The sequence below is a fragment of the Gadus morhua genome, chromosome 3, assembly GCF_902167405.1.
Source record: "Gadus morhua chromosome 3, gadMor3.0, whole genome shotgun sequence".
Taxonomy (NCBI): domain Eukaryota; kingdom Metazoa; phylum Chordata; class Actinopteri; order Gadiformes; family Gadidae; genus Gadus; species Gadus morhua.
This window is the reverse complement of record NC_044050.1, coordinates 8,915,147-8,921,362: the sequence shown is the minus strand read 5'-3', so window position 1 is coordinate 8,921,362 and position 6,216 is coordinate 8,915,147.

The window sequence follows — 6,216 nt, the reverse complement described above, 5'->3', positions numbered from 1 at the left end:
ACTGGGGATCGAACCCAATACCTTTGGCCTGAAAGAATGCCTAGCCACTTGACTATGCTGCCCCTTAAAATCACCAGGTAAAAGGTGAACACTGTATAATACTTCCATTGCACAATGCAAATTGTCTTTTCTCTTTCATTTTCCCAATTGGAATGAATCTTTGACTTGCTGATACGGCTTTTCATACATAAGGCATAAATTACATTTGAATATGTATATTTTTAGCTATATCTTCGTCACAAAATATCAAACATAATAATGTTAGGAACATCATTTTGATCCATTTGATGCACTCTGCTTCTCCCTTGTTCTAATCTCTCCAACTCTGTCTGCCTGACAGACAGCTGTTTGATGAGGGAACAGATAACAAAAAAAAGATCTTATCCATAGTAATGAAGCTCTGTTCTCATTAACTATAAGTGCTAACAACTGTAATGAACAATAGTTTTTATTATTTCCCATTTATTGTTATAATGTCTCAATGTAGATGAGAAGCCAATTTCCACTCTAAAACACAACCTTTCTGCTTGTAGGCCAAATTGTTTTTAGTCCTAAAAAATAAGAAAAGCACCATGCAATTCAATTCAATCAACCTCCAGTCCAGAACAGAAAGAAAACAAATGTTATTATTTAACAGTACAAAATGGTGTAGGCCACACAGGGTCGGGACAAATGGGGAACCCTCCAATGACAACAAAAACAATGGCTGACTAAACCAGGCGGTGCGTTTCTGAGGGCGAAAAACGCCGATAGGTTCGAGTCCCACTGGCCACACAAGTCCAGACTCTCTTTTTTTTTTTTACCAGACACGATCGGGGCCCAGAACCCACATCAATATAAATGTTGAAACAACAGCTTTTGTTTCAAGGGCGTGTGGTGTCATTATTTGTTACATAATAACATCCGCTTTGCGTACCCAATAATAATCGTTCATGGATAAGAAACGCGGATAACGGCGAAGAATGCGTATCATTCAAAAACACAATAGCCGTGAATATATCGGCGACAATGTCACATGGTATGCATATAAATTACTGTGTAAGAAGTGAGTTGGCCTGTGATGATGGATTAGCAACTAGGGTGATGCCAGCCAGCTAGCTAGCCTGCTAGCGGAGGCTGCTAGCGGGGATGCTAGCTGGCTAGCTGGCGGTAGCACGGTCACCAACTGACAGGGACTCGCGAGCCTTGTCGTGATGTCTTTTATCTTAATTTAAATAAAAATACCGCGCCGCTTTCGCAACGCATTCTATCGTGACTAGGTGCGACATGGCGTTCTGGGAAGGGAGGAGTGGCGGTCGCGACAGAGAAGGGCCGGGTGGCGGCCAGACGTCGCCACCCCGGTCCATGGTAGAAGCAGCAGCATCCAAGCACCGCATCCCCAAACTTACAAACGATATCGTGCGTTCGCGATTTGCTATCGCGTTTGTAAGTAGCTAGCATGCTAACTGCAGCTATCCCACCCATTAGCGCCCCTCCTCTGGTGCCCCTAAAAGCCTAAAAAGAACGGGAAGAGGTTATACCCCCCAACCCCCAACCCGAGATGGAGGATAGTACCTCGTCGCCGTTGAATTGTACTTGACTATTATCGGGGATATTTTACCTGCTAGTCGGAGAAGAACGGCGGGGACGCCTCCTCCCACCTCTTGTCTCTCTCGGCCGCTAGAGCATCCGCCGCGGCAGGCGACCTCGGGATGTAGCGGTGGTCGGTGCAGTCAGCGGTAGAAACTGAGGAGAGACGGTGGTGGTGGTGTATCCATCGTGCCTGACTGTGGTACCCGGTCCAGACATGTATTGCAGCGACGGACCCTATGCGGCTCCGCCAGCTCCAGGCTCCAGCTGCCGCTTGTTCGGGAGGAGGAAATCTCGTGACGTCACGCACGGGGCAGATTTGGGACGACTCCCCTCTCCATCCTCCTCCTCCGGGATCCAGGCGCTTTTGTTGCTCCCCGGCTTTTGTTGTTGCCGTCGTCTGCCTTTCTCCTGCTGCTATTTGTCACCATGTGCCGGATTCATATGTCAGGATTCAATAATATTTACCCAGGCTATGGTGGCCTAAAGGCCAGAAGTAACAGTGTTTAATTATATACAGGCCTACCGGTTACATGGAGATCGCCACGCAAGTACCGGCTTGCGTACTTGAAACCCTAGTCCGGACTTTTATTGACACTGTTCTGTCTTCTAGACGCTGGGCAAAATATGTGGTCGGCAGACGGAGCGTAATCAATGAATGCTTTGTTTGGGGACTACGGCATACATCAGTTCCGCCGGGGCCTTGTTCATGTCGCTAGACATCGGTTGTTTTACCAAGAAATATGAAAGCCTTATTCAAACAAATTGCATTTTTGTTTAAATATATATCGTACAAAAAAACCGATAGGTTATTTTTCTTTGTTGTCCATTGTATGCATCATTCAGTGTGTGTCACACAAACATACACAAATACATATATAGATATATAAAAATATATATATACATTACACACATGTAAAAAATAATAAATCATATGTATAAATCAATGTGTGTGTGTGTGTATATATATATATATATATATATATATATATATATATTTGCCCTTTAATATAAACCCCATTACCACTCCCCCTATACATATACATATGTGTGTATATATATATATATATATATATATATATATATATATATATATATATATATATATATATATATATATATATATATATATATATATGTATATGTATATATATATGTGTATATATATATATAGGGTGAGTGGTAAAGTGTTAATATATATACATATATATATTAATGTTGCAGGGGTTTATTGTGTCCACATTTGAGCCAAGGGTTCTGGGTTCAATCCCCAATGTCCATACAGTCTAGGCATAAGGTTCTGAAAGGTTGAAAAGATTAAGGTTTAAAAATGGTGAAAGGAAAGTGTAAACTCTCTGTGAAACCTGGGTCATGTCCAGGGAAAGGTGAACTCACCTGCTGTCATGTGACAGACCACATGACCCACAAGACATCAGCCAAACTGACCCCGGGTCAGACGTGGACCTGACACCAGCCTAGTCACTGTGACAACTGCAGGAGGCAGCCAGTATCTGGTCTCTCTCTCAAGTAACAGCACCTCTCCCTGACTCATGAAGTGGTTTCATCTGTAAAAAAAAACTGCTCTTTGTTACTTTGAGTTACCTTACGACAGTTGGACAACATAGGCGTTTCTGCTGAGTTTGTTAAGGTATTTTGTGTTTTGTTCTGAATGCTTTTTTGTGTTCTTTTCATGTAAAAAGACTTTGGAAGATCCATTTTATATCGATCATTATATTAATGGCACAATTATTCTATTATCATTGGTGCTTGTTCAAAAGGGTTTCCTGTTTTCTGGGGATAAATTGTATAAATTATAGAGAGACTGACTTGCTCATTTTAGATCCAGTACAGTGGTCAAATATAACCCAAAGTGTAAGTACCTTTGGAGTAGAGAAGAGTGAAGTAAAGAAGAGGAGAGTAACGTAAGTAAGGTATAGTATAGTAGTAGAGCAGAGCTGAGCAATAGCATGATATTGTATAGGGTCAGTATAGTAGAAGAGTACAGAAATATTATGGTGTAGTAGTATAGTCGAGTTGAGTAGTGTACTGGAGTAGAGAAGAGTAATAGTAAGGTATAGTCGTAGAGTCATATATTCGAAAGAAGAGTAATAGTATAGTATAGTAACTGTTAATACATCTAAACAACCATTAAGAGGCTAGCAATGTGGACCAGGGATTGTTTTTCCTTCTAATGAGATACTCCTGATCCGAGATGGCGGGTTCTGGAGCAGCGCTCAGACTGCATGAATTTAGAGAGAGACAGGACGCCAGTTCAGCTGAACCTTGGACACCCAGGTGAGCGGGGAGAAGGTTCATGCAGTAGAGGCACCAACACAGGAACATCACCACATACAACTGATGAAATTGCTGTTTCTGATTGGTTCAAATTGCTTCAGAGTGGAATCATCAGGAAGTAATGTACACACTTACATGGTCTACACATTACTCTAGTGGTCTAGTAAATAGCATGAGGGATTTTAAAGTTTTACACATTACCCTAGCAATCAAGTGAGTAAGATGATGAAGGTCAAGTAACATATCCTTTATTTTATTTTCCCCTTTTTCTTTTCATTGAAACAAAGTTCATAAAGTGACATATTGCACAATCCATTCGGCGTTCAACATTCAACATTTCAGGATGTATTCTGTATTTTTTTTAATACAATCATATAAAACATCAGTATTATTCCATATCCTCTGACTGAGGGGGCGGGGGGACTGTGTGCTGCAGGGTTATCCGCGCTGGGAGGGACGTTAGGGGACTCTACCCTGGGGAGCTGGGCAGGGTTCACCTCCTCAAAAGTTCAGGGTAGGTGCAGACACCCACTGAATACATCCACCATTACATCTCGCCCTTCAGCAGACTGCACTACACAGAGACTGACCAGTGAGGCTGAACACAATAAAAGCAGATGATTAAAACTGGGATAGCTACCAAGAAATAATAATGCTCATCCTAGCTAACAACAACTAGAGGGAGGGCAGAGTCGCCTCGGAAATATCAAATCCAGTGAATTTCTTTTTTTATTGTAATAACTACCTGCTCCTATGCCACGTTTAGTGCAAATATCCTCCAAGTGTGTGTCCCGTGCTGATGTTTCCTTCTCCGCTGAAGGCCAAGTTGGTGGTCCTCGTACCAATGTCATTCAACAACGTCATTTCCCTTTCGACGAATGTTAATTTATACGACATGTCATCAGCTCAGAATCCCTGAAGCACAGGGCCATACATAGAAGCACCGGTGTAGAGGCCTACAGCCTAGACTAGTCCAACACAGAGGTTTAATTTGGCCTGAAGTCTGTTGTTATATAGCATACACAGTAAAGTCGATGTCTCAACGTCCCTGCAGCTCTGACCAGGCCTTGAGGCCTTCCTCCCATCAGGCTGAGAAGGAGGAGCAGGAGGAGGTCTACAAGAGGAGCTATGACCTCCAGGTTCTGCGTCTCCTGGAGATCCAACGGCACAGCCAGGCCCCCCATAGGCCCCCTGAAACCAGCTACCAGCACCACTACGGCCTGCAGGCCCCCCTGGTCCCTCAGCAGAACCACACTGTGTCTCCAACTCACCGCCCATTCACTTCTGATTCTATGTAACAAAGACCAGATAAAGAGGACTGAGGAATGATTGATGAGGTTATGTTGATATGGGGTGTAACATTAGACGCTCACAAGTGAGGCCAGGAACAGCTGGCGTTCAGTTAAGGTGGGAGGGACTGCAAAGAAAAACAATTTAAAGGGTTGTTACAAGGAAACCAAAAGGACTGAGAGCAGAGCAGTTCCAGGAATCAGAACCAAGGGACATTCCGATTTAGAAAGGGCTTCACCTCCATGGACAGTGACATCAAAATATGGTCTTAAACCCAAGATGAAAATGTAGTTTATATCAACTATATTCATTTATACCACAGTCTGGGGGAATACTCGATTCTGATTGGCTGCAGGGTGTGCATTAACTCCTGATATACAGTTTAATTCATTACTCACAATTTACCAGCTCTTGTTTTGAAGACTGAATCACCGCACCCTCCGTTTCAATGGGAATCGCGACGGTCTATACTTTCAATATAAAGTGTACATATTTATAATTTGAAATTCGTCCCAGCCTTTTTACCAGAGATACTATAGGGTCTATAGCATATAACCGCGTTTTCTGATTACAGTTTAATGCCCTTTTCACAATTTACCAGCACTCGTTTTGAAGGCTGAACAGACAATTTGACTGGAACTACTTAACAGGTGTCCCTATATGGGACTCTCTAAATCGACGCCACTTCGACCTGGGCGGGACTTTACGTCCTACGTCACTCGCTATGGGTTTGCATGTGTGCGCGTAGCCGTTTGTCTCAGGGATCTGTGCACGAACTCCCTTGCACTACAGATTACGAGCGTCAGTGTCGTACGCGATGGAGGGTGGGTGACATTCCTACAGTCTGTGATGATAGGCTATATTTCTACAAATTACTTAATATTACTAGCGATTAACATGACGAAACAACACGAACTAAGCTAACATTAGACTATAGCCATACCAGATAACGCCATACCAGCTAACCCTAACTATTTATATTAAACTATATTAAATGCGTCTTATTGCTTCCCACGTCTGCGTCTGCGTCTTTCCCACTCCTGGCTAATAGTTTCAGCTTTT